This window comes from Trachemys scripta, chromosome 13 (assembly GCF_013100865.1).
Source record: "Trachemys scripta elegans isolate TJP31775 chromosome 13, CAS_Tse_1.0, whole genome shotgun sequence".
Lineage (NCBI taxonomy): Eukaryota > Metazoa > Chordata > Testudines > Emydidae > Trachemys > Trachemys scripta.
The window spans coordinates 23652143-23672082 of record NC_048310.1 but is presented as its reverse complement, the minus strand read 5'-3'; the positions used below and the strand labels follow the sequence as shown (position 1 = coordinate 23672082).

General features: G+C 38.5%; 1 protein-coding gene across 4 annotated transcripts in view; it reads left to right on the top strand.

Annotated features, from left to right (window-relative positions):
- Nucleotides 1–19940, top strand: part of ZNF536 (zinc finger protein 536) — a 417852-nt gene that overhangs the window by 74988 nt on the left and 322924 nt on the right. The window lies entirely within an intron of this gene.

Below are 19940 nucleotides of genomic sequence, written 5' to 3'. Positions count from 1 at the left end.
GCCTACTGTAGTCTGTATAATAAATATACTGTATCCTCAGTAATGTATAATAATAATTATGAAAGCTCTGGGCATTAATGGCTAAGAGCTATATGCTGCTATCATTCTACATCTGGAGCACCCATTCAAGTAAAGGAGAATTTTCTATAGAAATCAATGTCAGGCACTGTTTCATAATGCTATGATAACCCAAGGCCAAACTATCTGTGAAAAGCCCTGGATCATTATTCCAATTGTAGGCTAAATACTTAGAGTGAAAATACCTTCCTCTCTCCCTCATCTCCTTTTGTTGTTCTCTATCTCTGTTGAAGTACACACAATGTTGTGCTTTGTATGGGCCCTCATATAGGGAGTGTTGGCCACTTTCTTAGTTGATAAGAGAGTCTCATTTCTGAAAATCCTATTTATCTGACAATTCCATACACAGAGAGCCAGACTGAAGGCTTCATTCTCCCTCTTTCAGTCCATCTTACATACCTGTAGTGAAGCCAGACACATTGCGACATGAGAGCACTGGTGCAGCCCACAGCTGATTCTCTATCTCTCTATTGTAAAAGGTTTGGCATTGCTGCCCATCAGCATAATATCTAAGTGCCATCCACGTTCAAAAGATTGGCAGTAGCAAAATCCCTCATGGACTTTCTGAAGTCTCTGGCTCTTCTCATTGTGGATTCTAAAAAGTGCCATGAGGAGTGTCACCCTTCCCAAAAGGGGTGAGGCGGAGAGGAAGGAGGATGATGGTGCCATGGCTCTATTCTTCCCGGAGCACCAGTCAACAGATCTGAGAGCAGTGAAGTCTTGTAGTCTCACCCAGGGTGGCATAGCTGTTATTCCCCAAGACCCTGTGGTGAAATTATAGCTGGATTAAATAGAATTCCTCCTGGGACACTTTCATAGCCCCCTCATCTGCCTTTGGCTTCTACCCACAATCCAACCCATATAATTTCTGTTTTATTAAGTCTTCAGGCACAGCTCATAGACTGGGTCAGTTTCATTGGCTGAAGCAGGACATATGTCCAAACAGATACTGTTACATTTTTGGCCTAATTTTTAAATGCATTATGCAAAATATGTGTACAATTACCTGCATAGTTTGTGAGTGAATCATCACAAGTATCTTCTGTTACTTTATTTACAAATGCAATTGCAACTATAGGATGTGCAAATTAGATGCAAAATTGTTTTTTATACTTTGTGCTTTCAAAATCAAATCCTATATGTGTATATGTACGTCTGTGTGTATATTCATATGCGCATGTGTGTAGATATATAAAAAATAGACGCAGAGTCATAATTTTCTCACAAACATAATTTTTAAGGTCTATATAAAATAAGGGTGATGGATTAGAATAATAAAAATCAGAGCAGCAAAAGACCTATTATGCATCTATTCCACCTTGTTGATGGAATTGTTCCTTAGAAGATATTTGCTTGTGCTTTTTCCACACTAGGTTTAAATGTTCCAGGGTTTGAGGTTTCAACTATTTAACTTCCATAGTCTGCAGAAAACATTTTCAGGAACTTTCTCTTGAAATCCTTTAAGTCCCTGATTTATCTTACTACTCTTACTGATAACCCATTGAACCACCCTGAACAATTCCTTTCTTCTTATACATGGTTATTATAAAACCCTTTGTCATTGATTAGGATTTTTGTGTCTCCTAAGCTAGTTGACATTGTAATTTTTCTAAAGCTCTGTTAAACATCAAAGGAGTGGGCAAAATGAATGTGAGACTAAGAATTTATGGTGGTATATTTTTATATATAATGTATTATTATTTTATTTATTTCTATGTCAGTGTCACTCTGGAGCCCCAGCCCTGTTGTGCAAGGTACTGTACAAAGGTAACTAATCTCATTTTTGCCAATGTTTAAATATACATATATAGTATGGATATATAGGATCACTAGTTCTATAACATGTTTTTATTATAAATATTACATTTTGAACAATAGCTATTAATATGAGGGATGACAGAGCAAAAACTCATATTGCCAGATAGCCTTAAATAGAATGTGTGTTTAATAAACAGAGACATGTGAAATACTGGGATAAAGTGGGATAATACGCAGTGCGCAGCGATGTGGCAACAAGGTAAAGAGACTGAGGATGAAAATGATCAAATTCTACTCCCAGTCATTGGAGTTACTTGTACATGCATGTCTTAGCCCAGCTGTGCATTTGTCTACACATTCTGCTCCTCTTTTCCTCTCTCTCCTCCAACATTCCCATGCAGGAAGAGAGAGAGAGAGAGAGAGAGAGGGATTGGGCCAGATCTATCCACAACACACTTGGTAACTCTTGGAGGCTTTTCGTATTGCTTGTATTACAGCAGTGCCTAGCACTCCAACCAAGCTTTGAGCAGGTGCTGTATATGTAGTGAGAGACAGCATTTGCCCCGAAGAGCTTACTATCTAAATAGACAAGACAGACAAAAGATTAGAGGGGAAAGGGACACAGACAGATGAAGGTCAATCAGCACGTGTCCAAGTTCACAGAGCCAGGTCAATGGCAGAGCAGGAATAAAACTCAACTCTCATTAGTCACAGTTCCACAGCCCTATCCTCTGGACCTCTTTTGTTCCTTCATTCCTCCTACTCTAGTTTAACTGGGGGAATGCCCACTGTCTCTCATTGCTGACGTCTCCATTTCAGAGCTGTCAGCTGTGATCTCTGCCTTCGTTTGTGGAGTCAGGGATGCACTGCACATGAGCAGTACCTCCCAGATGTCAGATGTAGACTCCACCTCTTAGATCTGGGGCAGGCTTGGTAACTGCCTATAGTCCCTCAGAATACAATTCTCTCTCTTCACTAGAGAGAACAGGGGCAGACCCCCTCCCCCGAAAGGTTTATATTTCTCATTTGTTGCAAAAATTTTTACATAGCTGTATGTAAATAATACTTGTATTTTATTGCTAAAGAGGATGGGCACTGTGAAGTATGTACATTTTTTCACATATCGCTGATGAAAATACAATACAAGAATTAGAGACAGGACAAAGCTTAAAAGACCTTAAAATTTCAAACTGTTCGATTTTTTTTTTTTTTAGCTCTTGTTTTTGTGACATGATTCACCTATCTAGAATGAGCTCTGATGAAATACAAGTTTTATACAGGAGCAGTTGTGCTTGCCTGAAAAAGAATAGGCTGAGATATTCAAAAGGGGTCTCAGATTTTGGGTGCTTCTGTTTCTGGGTGCTCAGTTTTACACAATAGGATTATGTACTGTGCAGAACTTGAAACAAACCCTGGCTCAGAATGGGGAAAGGCACACATCTTCTGAAAACAGGTGTAAGCTGTGAAAGCTGAGTTAATATAAATGTGAATTCTTGTGCTATATGCCCAGAGGTTAGATGGGTTTGGCCTAAAGTGCAAAAAAAAAAAAAATTAATGAAGATTCACTTGAATTTTTAAATGAACTCATAGAGTTCATTTATGCTCACACTCTTTCTTTTCTGCAAACATTGATGTCATTGAGACTAATTTTTGCAGCGAGCAAATTTCAAGTCATATATGTAGGTATTTAGGGTTTTTAAATGCACATACCCAAGAATCAGTACCAAAGTTCGGGACACAACATCAGCCTTAATGGCTACAAAATTATATTGTCAGATATTTTAATTTAGCAAACTGAGATTTTCTGAGGCTCAGAAGAGAAAGCAACAGGATTGATGGTATGTCATTATCATTCACTCCTAGGTAAATCACTTCTTTAGTCATAATTATAAAAGGAATCATCCCAAGTTTTTTGCTCTTTTCCTCAGCAAGTTTCTACATATTTCACCTGAGCAACAACAGGGTTTTGAGGCAGCTCTAGTATGTAGTTGTAACATCGATTTAAAATTAGAACGTTTTAAGATACACCTAATGAATGTGAATGATATATATTTATTCTGTAAGTGAAGAAATCTCCAGTCAAGTAACACTTGGTCCAAGTTATTCCACCTACTCCATTATTTTTTCCATAAAGATGGTGCATCACTCTTTCTTTGCTGGTGCCTTCTATATTTTGGAATCTCCTTCCACCCTCTCTTTCAGGTACAGCAGGTTGGAAAATTATTTTTATTTTCCACAGAAAATGTTGATTTCTCACTGAAAAACCAAATACTGGAAAGCTAAAGACTATTGAAAACCAAATAATTTTTGGTCTTTGTTTTTTCAATTAAGAAATTGAAAATTTTATAAGAAAGCAGACACTTTCCACAAAAATTCCACCTTTGATACCAGATAGCATACATGGTCATAGTCTCAGCTGTGAGGCCAAGGACTCTCTGGGCTTCAATACTGAATAAGCCTCTTACCCTAGAGGTGAGAGATCCCTGTCAAGAGCGCATGGAGAAGTGTGCTATTCTCTTGCCAATACTGCCTCTGTTCTGTGAGTTAATGGAGTGCTGTTAATCTGGCCATTTTGAAAAGCACTACATTCCTTCAACTAATTTGAAATAAATGTTTTAAATAATCAATTTTCTTTCAGAAAGAATTCCTTCTAATATCTCTCTTCAGCTCCCCTTTCCTGGTCTACTGCAGCACTCACCCAGTGCACCTTCCATCACTGCTAGCTGTGCCACCAGTCTCTGAACATAGGTTGGGTATTTGACTTTGTGCCTCTCTTGGTGTTTGGCACCAGTTTGAATGACATCATTACAAGAAATACCAGTTCTAAAAGCACGATTTCTATCACCTCTTGGGCAATGCTGATTGGTGAGTGTGCTGACCTTAGTTTCAGAGTAGCAGCCGTGTTAGTCTGTATCCGCAAAAAGAACAGGAGTACTTGTGGCACCTTAGAGACTAACAAATTTATTAGAGCATAAGCTTTCGTGGACTACAGATGCATCCGAAGAAGTGGGCTGTAGTCCACGAAAGCTTATGCTCTAATAAATTTGTTATCCTGCTACCAATCCATTCTTATCTCTTATAATCTACTCTCGATGCGCATGGTCTCTCTTTTGTATATGCATGCCCTTGTGTTAGAATGGTATTGTGTCTAGTGACAGATCAATCAGATCCCAACGCTAGCACACAGTGTCAGGCTACGATGGGTTATGGGCATCATGATTAGATTATAGGCAGTTGATCCTAAGGACATAGGTCAACACCATGGTGTACCTAAAGAAATTCCCCTAATACGGTGTAGGTGAGGATACATATATCTATATTTCTCTCATAGCTTAAAGAGATCATAGTTATATGTGGGTTGTGACTATTATATTCCACATACTGGAAATGCCTTTTAGGTGACCAATGTCAACTTCTCGGAACAAAGTTTTCCATAACCCCCTTGGGAGTGTTCTGGTTTTTGCTTGAATGGTTTGCCCGGTGCAATTCATGATGAAGCATTCCAAGGCTTGGGAGGCAGTGTGTCACTGACTTTAAGCAGAGGTTTCTCAAATACAATCTCACATCAGTGGGGCCAGGGTTTCAGTCTTAGTGGTGGCTTCCTTTGAATCCTTCGTTGTGTCTCCCATAGGCTAAATCGTGCCTTCAGATGCATGCTCAGGGATGCTATTGATATTCAATGGAAACTACAAGCATGCATCAAAGGCCAGATGGAAAATATGTATATAATGTTAATGTAACTATGTATTGTAAGTGGCAGCTAGGAATAGTAATAGAATAATGTGTTAATTTATACAGTGTATTTATTATACAGTCAAGTCAAAGAAGTGGATGTTTCTGCTTGTCAGGGTTTTTTTTGTTTTTGTTTTGGGTGTTTCTGCCTTTGTTGACTGATACAAATATTTTGGAATCTAAACATATCTCCACTGTAGTGTCTTTGTTCTGGATTTCTTTCATCTTAACTTATCAACATAGTATATGAGCCATTTTACCCTACAGGACGATCATCATCCTAGTGTGTATTTGCTCATTAATGTCAGGTTAAGATCTAAAGAAATGTGAAAGTGGGAATAGAATTTTTTTTTTGGTTTGTACTAATTTTTTTTTACTAATAATAACTGAAATAGCAAAACTAAAGGACTGTAAATTTGAAATATAGTAAAAAACTGTATTCACACATTTTTCTTTTAACAAGTACTGTACTTTCAGTCCTGGCTTTGTTTAAATATTACTATATAGCATTGACCCTAACCAAAACTTTAAGCAAATCTCTTTTTTATAAAGAAAAAAATTGCTTTTATTTTTATATCAATAAATGAAATGTTCTGAAAATATAAAAATGAAATAACCTCTAAGATTGTTTCCTTTATTCAGTGGATTTTTTTCCAGCATCCATTACACAAGTTAAAATTTATGTACTTACAAAATTGACAGTCAACAATATCTCTTGTTTTTATACATTCAGTATTGGTAATAAAGGATTTTGAACCCTCTCCCCCCCCCGCAGAAATACAAAAGAGGAAACCATAATAAAAAGTGGTTTTGCAAATAGAGCTGGTTGAAAATTTTCCATAAAAACTGGTTTGGGACAGAAAAGTAGGTTTATTTTTTGACTAAATGACTTTTTCCAATAAGTTTCTATGGAAGTTTTCAATGGAAAATTTTGAGTTTTTGTCAAAAGCAAAAAACTTGTTTTCAGGTTTTCAGCAAAACCCAGAATTTCCCTTTCATTTTAATTAAAATTTTCTGTGAGGAAAAACCATCCATTTTCTGACCATCTCTAGTCATAAACTTACAACAAACGGTGTAAATTATGGTAATTATGCAACATTAGGGCTAGAATCTGGTATGCTAACACATGTAGAACAGTACCTACTGCATGAGTAGTACCATGGGACATTGATGGGACTTTTAGGATAAAGTGTTATTAAGTATGAGTAAGGGGATCAGAATTTGCCTCTTCAGCCCTAGTCCAGCAAAGCACTTAAGCAGATATGTAACATTAAGCATTTAAATAGTCCTGTTGGCTTCAAGGATATGACTCACATGCTTTGCTAGACCAAAATCATTGAGGGATGCTGGGTGTTCTTCACTTTTGAAAATCAACCCACTTATTTAGGAACCTAAATAACAAATTAGGAGCCTAACTTTTCCTATTCTTATTCTTGAGAATCATTTCAAGACTCCCATTGATGTCTGTGGAGGTGGTATTTTCCCCTAAATGGAGTTGGTTGTAAATTTCCAATGGACCAGTTTTCCACTGGAAAATTCAGATTTGATGAGACTGAAATATTTCTTGGGAACATACCAATTTTGTTGAAATTTGTAATGGGCAATTATCTAAATGTTTCAACAAGGTTTCATTTGAATTATATTTATATTATACGTGCTTCAGTGTTTTAAGTTTTAGATTATGATACAATATAATCAAAACAATAAAATCAAAACAAAACTTTAACTTTATGAAAGTGAAACATTTCAACTGTATTGAAACAAGATATTTTGAAATGTTTGAATTTGCAAAAAGTTCTGTGATGTCAACTTTTTGACCCAATTTGTAATTAAACCAAATTTTGAAATCTTAGGATTTCCCACCAGATGTATTTTGACCAGCTCTATCCCCAAAGCATAATAAGATTGTAACAGTCTTTTCCCTTTTTTTTTTTTTTCCCCATTAGTGGATTTTCAAGGTATTGTTCTTCCATTTTATTCTCTTCTGAATCATCATCATCTGCCCTGGCTTGTTCCTTTACACTATTTAGAAGCAGTCATTTTTTAGTGATCTTCAGAATCTTGTTTATTTTTTTTTAATATTACAGTGCAATAAGGCTCTGATTATATTTTCCAGTGTTCCAGAATTTGACCAACACAGAACCCAATAGTTTTGTCATCATGTTCTATATTTCAATAAATTTGGCATTGTGGGGCATTTTTTTCCCAATGTTTTGAAACTTTCAGCAATCTTTTTTTCCTTACTCTAAAATCGGCACAATTTGGCTTCTGTTTACTGAGGAGTTTTGTACTGCTTTAACACGGACATGTGCTCTCATATCCCCATTTAGTCTGCTTTCAATTACATAGCAAGGGTGCAGCTTTCCTGTACCATATCAAGTTGTTCTTTTAAAAACTGCAAAATGCACTGCTCAATATATGAAGGCTAGTATTTATGGCAGCTTTGCCAGTGGGCAGTCCCTTCATTTGTGAATAACTGTAGCATTGCACCAGACAATGCTTAGGCAGGATATATTTTATCAATTTTATTTTAGAATTTTAAAATGTAGTGATTTGAATACTTGTGAAACTTGATGGATTTGACAGACTTGTAGACTGAAGCCCCCTATTTATCCAGAGAACAGACATGAGGAATGAAAACTTTCCCAAACTAGCCCAGGCTATGGTTTCTAGGGAGTAATGACAAGTTTTGGCCTTCTGGTAAGATTCCCATATTAGGTGCCAGTTAAGGTGGTGGAGGGGTTTGTTTTTTGGTGTTGTGGCAGCTTTACAAAGGGGACTGCTCTGAGACCAGCAAACTCATTATACATAAGCCACTAAACACATTTCCTATGAAATAGACGCTGTCTTCCAGGCAATAGCACTCCCATTCTTCTCTCGGAGAAAAGCTATTTTAAAAAAATGACTCTGGACAAAAGCTTAATTTATTGCTAAAATCAGCTTAGTTGAAAGATTTCTTTTGAATAATTTTCAGTGCATTGCAAAACTTCACACATAACATACCTTCCCACTGTGTAGGGAAGTCTCTTTGTTCAAAGGAAGGGGAATTGACATACAACATGGCTACCAAGTGGAGAAAGGAAAATGTAGTGACTAAGGCATGTGGGAAGACATTAAAATGGCCAGAGTGGGCTCAGTGTTCTAGCTTGTTCTCTTAGAGCTACATCCTCAGCTAGTATAAACCATCATAGGTCTATTGATTTGAATGGAGCTATGACAATTTATACCAGCTTAGAATCTGATCCCCTGAGTGGAGTTCACTTGCAGGTAGAGAGCCCGTAAAAGGCCCTCTGCTTTTGGGCCACTGCACCCATCAGAATAGCCCTGTGCTTATGTGTCTCCAAGAACCAGAAACTTTGTCAATTGCAGAGTAGAGATAGAGGAGGGTGGGGAAAGATAACTTTGTTCCAGTTTCCTTCAAGTATCCTGGGGGTGGTGGAGAGGCTCCTTCTTTAGCCAGCTGAAGACAAATGGAGGGGTCTCCCACGGGTTTAAATAGACTCTCTCTTGTGGGTGGAGACCCCCCTCCTCCTTCCTATGCAAAGTCCAGCTCCAAGATGGAGTTCTGGAATCACCTGGGCAAGTCACATGTCCCTGCATGACTCAGTCTTTACAGGCCGAAGCCATTGTCCTCATGGTATCTTGCATGTCTCCAGGAAGACTTCTTATGTGGCTTGGAGCATTCCAAGATGCATTGTTCTCCAAGTGTTTCCTGATCAGGTACTTAACCTGGCGAATTCCTTCCTAAAGAAGCTGACCAAATGCCTCCCAAAGCTTACTTAGAAACCAAGTACATACAGTCCATATTCTTAACCTCAAGTAGAAAATGATATATATGCACAAATAGGATGAATAGATATAGTAGACCATAACCTTTACGGAGATATATTACATGGCACAGGCAGCACAAAACATATTCCAGTTATGTCATACATACATTTATAAGCACCCTCTCCCCATAAAGCCTTATGGGGTACACTGTCACAGATCCAAAATAGGACTGGAAGAGAGGAAGCTGATGCAGTGGAAACAGAGGGCATCATGCTCAATGAGTTTGGAGTAAAAGAAGAGAAGGGAGAGCTGGTAGCATTTGGAGGCGGGTGGCGTCTAAGAAGGGATTTTAAGAATAGGGATATCCAGTGTTTGTCTGAAGTTAGGAGGAAAAGAGCCAGAGGTGTGGTTAAGGGTGTGAGAGAAGGAGGGAGAGAAATCAGAAGATTGCAGGCAGCGTAGTAAGGTTCAGTAGTAGTTAGCAGGAGGAGGACTTCATAGTCAGGCCCTAGGATGCAGGAGGAAAGGAAGAGTGAGAGGAAAGGAGAGAAGAGCAGGTAGGTGGGAGAAACCTCTCCCTGGATCATGTTGAATTTATCTTTGTGCATTTGGCAGGGTCTTGGGCAGAGATAGGGAGGGGAAAGAGTTCAAGCAGAGTAAAAAGTCAAGACAGGCTTTGTAGTCAGAGGAGATGAATATTGGAGGCAGGGCCGGCTCTAGGCACCAGCAAAACAAACTGGTGCTTGGGGCGGCACATTTTTAGGGGTGGCACAAATGAGGAGTGCCAAGATGGGCAGGAGGGACCAGGCAGGAGGAAATAGTGCTGGTCAAAATTGTTATTCAAAACATTTTCTGAGAGAAAAATGGCCTTTTTCCTAAAATGAATATTTTCATGAAAAATATCAGAGGGGTAGCCGTGTTAGTCTGAATCTGTAAAAAGCAACAGAGGGTCCTGTGGCACCTTTGAGACTAACAGAAGTACTGGTAGCATAAGCTTTCGTGGGTAAGAACCTCACTTCTTCAGATGCAAGTAATGGAAATCTCTAGAGGCAGGTATAATATATACCACATATATCAGTGTGGAGATAACGAGGTTAGTTCAATCAGGGAGGGTGAGGTGCTCTGCTAGCAGTTGAGGTGTGAACACCAAGGGAGGAGAAACTGTTTCTGTAGTTGGATAGCCATTCACAGTCTTTGTTTAATCCTGATCTGATGGTGTCAAATTTGCAAATGAACTGGAGCTCAGCAGTTTCTCTTTGGAGTCTGGTCCTGAAGTTTTTTTGCTGTAAGATGGCAACCTTTACATCCTATTGTGTGGCCAGGGAGGTTGAAGTGTTCTCCTACAGGTTTTTGTATATTGCCATTCCTGATATCTGACTTGTGTCCATTTATCCTCTTGCGTAGTGACTGTCCAGTTTGGCCAATGTACATAGCAGAGGGGCATTGCTGGCATATGATGGCATATATAACATTGGTGGACGTGCAGGTGAATGAGCCGGTGATGTTGTAGCTGATCTGGTTAGGTCCAGTGATGGTGTTGCTGGTGTAGATATGTGGGCAGAGTTGGCATCGAGGTTTGTTGCATGGGTTGGTTCCTGAGTTAGAGTTGTTATGGTGCGGTGCGTGGTTGCTGGTGATGAAAAATGTTCATTGTTTCAAACTCTTCTGTTCTTTTTTTTCTTTTTACTGAACAAAATGTGTTGGTTGATTTGGTTTTTGTGTCCCCCTGGCAAAATACAAGCGGGGAGGGGGTGAAGAAGAGAAGGAAAGAAGGAAGCAAAACCCAACATCCTCTCTAAAGAAAAGAAAAAATAAACAAAAAAATAATAATTTTGAAAGCTTTTAAAAAAACTGAAAATCATATCTTTTGACAACCTGCAGAATGAAAATTATTTAACAAATTTTGAATTTTTTCATGAAAAATTATTAGCATGTTTGACTGGCTCTAGAGATAAGGGAGTCAAACAGTTTGAGAAGAGACTAACTATAAAGGTCTAGACTAATGAATCGATGGAGAGGAAGGAAGTTGAGGCAATGAAGGGGCTGAGAGCTGTGGGGAAAGCAGACAATACAATCAAATGGTTTCATAGAACAAATAGACATTCTGGGAGCATCTCTAATTGCAGTCTGGGTTCTTTAAAAGTATACAATACAAATTTTAGCTGCAGTGATTAAAAAAAGGCAAACTGAAAGAGATACTAGTTATCTAACTGGTATCAAATGGATAAATGTCTGGTATTTTCCCATGTATAAAAATGATTTTGTTAGTATGTAGGTCACATTACAGTACTGTCTAGTTATTGGACATTGGCTTAGATAACTGTTTGTGGAGTATTAAATGGTTTTGCTGCCTCAGCACACTTTTTAACTGGTATTTTTCACACAGTTGTGCTACTGAAAAGGAGCAACACCGCAGCAAAAATCAATTTATCTTTCCCTCTGCTATTTGTGTATTGTGAGTTCTTGTAGTGTTTTACAATTTGATTAATTGATATTCATTGTACTGAATATCATTTGTAATTCTGCTGTCTAACTCTTGGTACTTTAAAAACTTTTATCAGAACAGTACATTTATTTATGTAGGAGACCTCCCTAAAACAAATGACTACAATAAGGCACTGAAAGGAAAATTAGAGCTAAAAATCTTAAGGCCTCGCAGTAAATGTAAGATTAATAAGGCTACAACAGTATATTTTGTTTCAAGGCTTGTTTTTTTTGTTTTTTTGTTACACCCAGGTTATCTAGCGCTGTGGAATTTATCACAAGCAGAATGAAAAGTTGTGTAAAGCTTCTGTAATATAAAGAGCAAAATTGTCTAGGTTTTAAAGTAACTTGTTTGTATGCATTTCACATGCTAGTGGTCTGTAGGTGTTATTAATATCTATTTTTAGAATCAAGATTGTGATTCACAAAGGTACGTAGGCACAATGTGATAAAAACATAGCAATACTGTTTCTTTTCCGTTTCATTATAAAGTTTCTTTGACCCTGTGGTTTATTTTCAAACATTCAAGTTATTTGTTCTGGTGTATTCTTAAACAAGGGTTGTTTTTCTCCCTTTCAGAAAATGAGCACAGATGGTGATTGATTTTTCAAGTGCTGACATCCCTGCTTGAGAAAATGTTCCCACCTTCTTTGTGCTGAGCAAGTCAGGCAAACTAACATGATGATGCGATCATCAGTTTCATGCAGACATGCAGAATTGATTGACAGGGAAAAATTTAACATAAACCACACATTCTTTCAGTGTCTTCAATTTTTTAATGATGTTTATTTGCAGGATATTAGCAGCAGTATAAATTTCATTTAAAAGAAACAAAAACTTATTTCAGCAACAAGGTTAAATGGAGAATTTTTGCTGCCCTAGCCCGGCACATATCAGTACAATTTGTAATAGCTCTTCTGAGCCAGTTCTGAAGCTAAATGCTGTCACTGGCTAACTAGCCATTCTCAGGCCATTGCTTCTGTTTGCGTGACTAAATACATACAATTAAAGCCTAGCACTTTCATTCTCTATGAACGCATTGTTATCCAGGGTTCAAGTACTCAGATAATGGGCCAGAAGAAAACAGGCATATCATCAGCCTGCAGTCACAGAAAACTGGTTGGCAAAATACATTTCTCATTATATGATGCAGAATGACTGGTGCTCTCAATTCTTTTCATAGATTTTATAAAAATTACCAAAAAATCTATAATTTCCTTAACCATACTGCAATAAGTATATAGTCTATCTCTGTGCCATAATTAAGTTTTCTATGAGAAGCCAGCCGTTGCATTCATTCCAGGGGTTATAGCTCAGCTTTAAAAAATCAAACTAGGGTTCAGACTAACCATACTGTGAAAAGCCTTGGTCCAGGAGTCAATATTTAGCTTTTTCTGTCTGTTTGTTCAAAGTGATACCTAGAATATGAAAACAAACCAAATAGAAAAGCAGAGAGATACCTGAAACAGAGATCTACGATTTGGTTTTTTGATTTTTCTTAAAACAAACAAACACATTTTTAAGGGCTAAATTCTGCTCACTTTGGGCAGTGTCTTACTTCAGAAATAGCCCCATTGGTGCTACTTGCAGAGTAAGGATCTACTCATAAGAGTGACAGAATCTGCCCCTAATGAAATAGGGAAATAGCGAGTGTGTATAAGAGAAGTTACTTGTCTGTGGGTTCCCCCAAGTAAAATTTACAGCAAGCTAAGTGAACCAAGTTTTTTTTGCCCACTGAAATGCTATCTTACTGAGCATGCAAAGTAATTTTTTTCGTCACCAGTTTCTTAATGAGTTTTCACGTGCCTACTTAATGTGTGTGTATGGCACTACAGTGACCTGATAGATTGTAATGGTTCCAGAGGAGCCATTCCAGGCTATTGGGCAAGTGATCTATGAATTAAAATTTCTTTAACCATTTTGAAGGCGCTATTGTGGTTTATTGTGTAGATGGCACCTGCCTTTTTAATATGTGGACATATTGTGCATGCATGCCATTTGCATGGACCTGAGAAATTGTACTGCTGTGGAAGGAAATGTGAGAGGTGGGCCCAAGCACCAAAATGAGGATGCAGGCAGGTTTGAGTCTGGGTTTTGAATTCTCTCCCACCAGAGTTGAAGGGTGTTTGCATCTGTGGTCTGGATTCAGGGGTCAGGTCTGGGCTCATCTCTAGTCATCTCTGCCCTATTGAGAACAGTGACTTACAGAGTAAGAGCTAAATTCTAACCTAAAATCAGCACCACCGATCTCAGGAAAGTGCATGATCTCAGTTGATAGTGTAGCTGATAACTTCAGCACAGAACAATGTGGCTATATTACAGCTTGCTGTAATCAGCAGAGATCTCCTTTTGCTCATGACCAACATGTTTGTGCCGTCAAGTCTCCAAGGGAGTAGGTGAATGGTTGAGGAGTAAAAGGGACCACATGCACAACTTCTCCAAATGCCATCACCTTACATATGTGACCCATTGGCAGTGGAAGTTAGAGACTGGGGACCAGCTTGGGTGGTGGAGGCCTCGCTACGTACTCAGTAGAGAGTGGTCAGGAGGAAAGCCTTCTCTTATACAAGCACCAAGAGAATGGCTGTATCTTATTTGTCTAAGGATATACTAACTGAAGTATAGTGGATGAGTTCCTGGTATTGGATCATAAACACACTCCTCACATAATTTCTACATGTGCCTCACTCTTTACCCCCAAATCTTTACCTTATTATCCATTTATTGAAATATATTGTGGGAAAAGGTAGGAGCATCTTGTGGCATTGTATTTCTGGGAAATGAAACCAGGTCACGTACCTGGTTTGTGGTCCTGGCATGTCACAAACAGGCCTAGTGGTACAGTACAGCATTTTATTCCATTAATGCCTTTTGTTCCACTGAAATACACGCCACCAAATACTGCAGCCCCTACTGCTTTTTTTTTTAACAGCAGAACTTGTTTGTGACTTGACAGAGGGTCCAGCACATGATTAACATAATGGGCTTTGCCTTTTTTATGTTATGTGATTATGCTGAATAATTTTTTTAAGCGACAATGAATGTGCTTGGAGATATTTTAATTCCCAGTAAGTATTTTCTGGGAAACCACAATTTGCTGAACAACTAAGGAGCCTGTTCTGTGTTTGGCAGCTAGAACAGGGCACTATAAATAAAAAGCATTTAAAGAAACCTAAGGGTAGCCTTACAGTTGGATCTAGTTATTGGTTGAGCATTTTCCAAGTGTTTCACTGGTGTCCATCTAGTAACTCCTCCCTATGCCAGATCTGCTAATGTGGATCTCCATTTCAAAATGAGTAGAACATAAGAGGAAATTGGCAAAGCTTGTGCCACACAGAGATTAGCATTGATTTGGTATTTGTACTAAAGCCTCTACAAAGGGTATTTAACCCTAAACTTTTTCTTCATAAGTTTTGTCCATTCAGAAAGTATAGCAAGTGCAATTGCATAGCAAGGCAAAGCACTTAAGCATATGCATTGACATTTAAGCACAAGCTTAAAGTTAAGCACATGTGTTTGCTGACTCAGGGCCTTCATGTCAGTATTTATTTTCCCTTTGTTCCATGTGTATAAGTATTATTAACACCTTCATATTTAGCCAATTGTGAAGCTATTGTAAATTTTCTGGTAAATACATAATTGAAAGTAACATTTCACATTTGTATTGCGCCTTCAGTGAATTTTATTGTTCATGAACAATATGAAATTGACAGCTGTTGAGTCTATCATATTACCCAGATCATAGGGGCAGTAGTGCAATCTTCCCCATTCGCTTAGCCCTCCTCCCCCCCAGTGGAGTTCAGTCGTGTACTGGAGGGGGTCACATTTAGGAGATTGGTATCTCCGACCATTAAATCCTTAGTTTCTCAGCTCTTTTTGTTAATTAATGCCATTTGTTGTGTTGACTTTTGTGATTTGCACATCTCTCAGGCTACTCTTCCTGCCTAGGCCTCTGAAGAGCCTTCAGTTGGTAATAATTTTAGAACACTGGGCTGGATATTCAGTGGTGACTTAGAGGTGAATTCTGTCCTATCTCCAGTGCCCTTAGCTATCCAGTTGCCTGTGTCAAATAGTCCCTATGTTCCCTGTATCAAAGATTTCTGATGTCACTATTGAAATTATGTCAAAAAATGTCATACCTAATGTCCATCACTGTAGAATGTTAGTAGAATCAAAGTTTGACAAAAAACCACTTAAGGACAGATATTGAAAGTACTGTTCATCTCTCTCACTCCTCAAGTGCAAGTTATTGCTGCTTAGAAGCAGCTCTGAAATGTGTTAGGGTCGGCCATGAGAATCAAGGCTTCCTGATGCTCCTTCTTGCACCTTTCACTCATTGCAGGAGAATATCAAGTCCATTGACTTCAGTGAAATCTCTCAGGGAGTAAAGTAGTATGCAGGGTGAATAAGGGTAGCAGAAGCAGACCATTACTATATAAAACATCAGCAGACTTTACCAATCTCAGTTAACAGTGATCTTGAATCAAATCTCTCAGTTGCACCAGAAAGTTCAGATATTGTGGATTTTCAAAAGTGCTCAGTGCCATGGTTACTGGGCTGTCTGCACTGCTATGCTCTCTCTGGTCTCTCTGAATGCATCCTCCTAGTCTCAAGCCTTGTGCCTTTCCTGGCATGGATTCATGCGATTCTCCCATTCTGAGGCCTGGCCCCGGGCCTACAATACCCTGTGGATCAACTGTGCTTACCAAGCAGGTCTGATGGAGTTTGACACCTGTGGTTCTTCCTGTTGGGAATCTGACCAGTGGTAAATATAGTGACCAGACAGACTTCTGAAACCAATCTGTTGTTTAATTTCGAGAGTAGGAACAAGGCGTTTAGAGAAAAAGGATTTGAACACAACAGACAGGCATGTGGACTGTCTTACCTAAAGCCCTACCATTCTGTGATGGTGGCCTAGCTTAATACACCTCTACCCCGATATAACGCTGTCCTTGGGAGCCAAAAAATCTTACCGCGTTATAGGTGAAACTGCGTTATATTGAACTTGATTTGATCTGCCGGCGTGCGCAGCCCTGCCCCCCAGGAGCACTGCATTACTGCATTATATCCGAATTCGTGTTATGTCAGGTTGCATTATATCGGGGTAGAGGTGTACCTCCACACAGATTCCTGTGTCAGCCTGGTTTCTGCAGACAGCTCCTGAACAACTGCTATAGTCCTTTTGATTTCCTGGTTCCCTGGCCTTGGCCCTGGTTGTCAAATGCAGTTCTGTAAGATACCTCGAGCCAGGAGGTAGAATCTTCACTGCTAATGATTCAAGTATCGTCTCTTCGCAGCCCTTGTGTAGTTACGGAGTGGCTTATCTTGAACTATTCTGTTTCCTTCCTGCTTGTTTTCGTTGCCCCTTTAATAAACCAAACCAACATGCTCATACAGGGAACATACCAATAGCCCAGTCAACACGGTATTCATAAATTATTAGAGCAGCTCCATGTCCTTCATGCTCAGTGCTGGCCTAAGTGCTGAAGTCAATGGGAGCAGAGTTAGGTCAGCGCTGAGCACTTCTGAAAATCCCACCTCATCTGTCTTATGGATCAACTGGCTAGGCTCCTAAATATGTGTTTATATTACTAAACCAATGTCTTGCCTTTCAAAAGTGATGAGCATCCAGTGTCTCTTAAATGAACAGACTAAAATGATAGGATCATTTTGCATACAATGAATGGGCAATACACTGTCCTCCTGCGTTAAAACCCATCGTCGGATAAAACACGTGCTTGAAACTCTGTAAGTTAGCACATGTTGACTCATTGGCAAATTGCCTCCTTTAGGGGATCTGTTGGGAGCTTTGTGCAACCTGGACCATCTCTCCCCCACACCTGGGCTTTCCTTTGATTGTCTGGCCACCCCCTTCCTTAAGAACCCTGCTGGTGCTGGTTATGGCCTCCTCACAGGTGCTGTCTGTGAGGGAGTAGACAACACACAGAGGAGTTATGGCTGGTCCTGCCTGCAGTAACTTCCATGAGTATTTGTGCTTAAAATTCTGAACCTCCCGGAGTGGAACATGCCATGGAGAATGGCTGTGTCTCTGTCCGCCTCTTTTAACATCTCAGATGCCAAACTGTGCAATCCCCACAGTGTTGAGTTTGAGCTGAGAACCTACCTTCCTTCCACTCATTTTAGGGCTTCTCTGCCTCAGACTGTTCTCTGTACCATGTATTGGAGGGGAGCACATGATCGTAAATTTGTATTAGGATAGCTATAAAATGTAAAGCCTCATAACAATGCATTGAGTTAATAGCCTTCAGTGCAAGAATAAAGACAGTGAAGTTTGTTACTATATACAATCTTAACATGTTTTTCTCTACTTTCCCTTTAGTTTAAATTTCCATTTCTCATTTTGCAACTATACTATGCAGAAAATACCAGTGCAAGTATAATAATTTAATGGTATTTACTAATATAAATATTTGCTTTTGCAAAGCAGTGTTACACAAAATTCCTGAACTGCAGTCTAAGCAACTGTTGGAATGTTTGAGGTAAGGAACCTGACCTTTGTGAAAATCAACTTAATGAAAACAGGGTTTCCACTGTTTGTAACTTGTGTCTGTACCGGCCTCGGAATGGCAGGACAGTAAGCAACACACACATTGTTACTTTTGTATTCCAATTGGAAGTTCTTGTCATATGTAATTACACTGATAACTGAAAATATTTTACATGAATTTCAGCGTATTCCTGCAAAGCTTGAAACAGACAGTTTGCAAAAGATAAGGGAAAATAAATTGAATGAGACCTTCATTAAACTAAATTTTACGAGTCACAAAACCTCTGTAAAGAAGAGTATCTTGATTTAGTTTTGTCCTAAAATACAGGTGGAGTTGTTAGCCATATGCTGAAAGTGCAGGGAAGGGAGAGGGAAAAACATATTTGAAATAATCCTGGTTTCCAGAACAATGTCATTTATCCTCCAACTGCCCACATATTTAGTTGCCACTTATTAATGTTTTAAGTGTTTTAATTTATCATGCACCTGAGACTATTGTGTATATTCTGTATTGCTACAGTTGTTACTCAAGTGACATCCACTTTTAACATATGATCAAACCAACTTTCTTAGTTGGACCGAGGAAAATCAAAGACACATCAAAGAATAAAATTTAGCAGTCTTTCCCTCACTTAAAGCTTTTTTCAGATCATAGACAAATATACGGGTGCCTCCTAAAATAGTACACCCTGCCACAAGTTTATTCTTGAGAGCTAAGGAATGTACATGCTATAGGCAGGTGAGTATTTATATTAGGCTCCTGTGCAGTCTGGAACTGGAGAATAGTAGAATTTATCAGAGGTGGGATTGTAGTGGGGACATGCAGTGAAGATGCACTTTATTATTCATGAGGTTGTTTCCCTTATTTTTTTTATTTTTATTTTTTTGTTGTAATGATTTTTGTTGTAAGGGGTCTTGTACTGATTTAATTTTTTTCTTAGCAAAGTAGTTCCACTTAGCTAATTTATTTTTCAGCTTTAAAACATCAGCATTTTATAGATCTGAATTTCACAATGTGTGGATGATTGCTACGTACAATTTGCAAAATTGTGATTAACCAGCCCTGCTTCGAGTCAGTTCTGCCTAATTCACAAAAGGCTTCCAAGAATAGTCTGCACAAAATTCAGTTTGCAAATTGCAGGGCAGATTTTTAGAGGGCAGTTTAAAGAATGAAGTCCTAAGGGTTTTATCTATATTTATATCTCTTGTTAAACCAAACTCTTATGTAAATGTTACAATCTGTAAATAATAAGCCAAGCAGCTTTCTTAAAGGAAAGATTGCATCTATATTTTTTGAGATTTAGCAAAATTATTAATCTACACAGTAGATTAATATACAAGTATCTTTGGAAACAACTAATACTACCCTGGGTCTTTAGCTGTGTTTTATGGATATTTAAAGGTTTAAAAATACATAGACCTTTCATTTTGCAGTAAAAATGGTCTCAAATTGAAAAACACTGTCCTTAGTGATGGCTTGAAAACATGGAGATAGCTTTTGTATACTTTTACTTTTTATAGCCATTAATGTTGCAGTAAATCTTGTATTATTGTATACAGTCTAGATTATTCTTCATTCTTTTGCCTTTGGACAGGAAAGAAATTACTG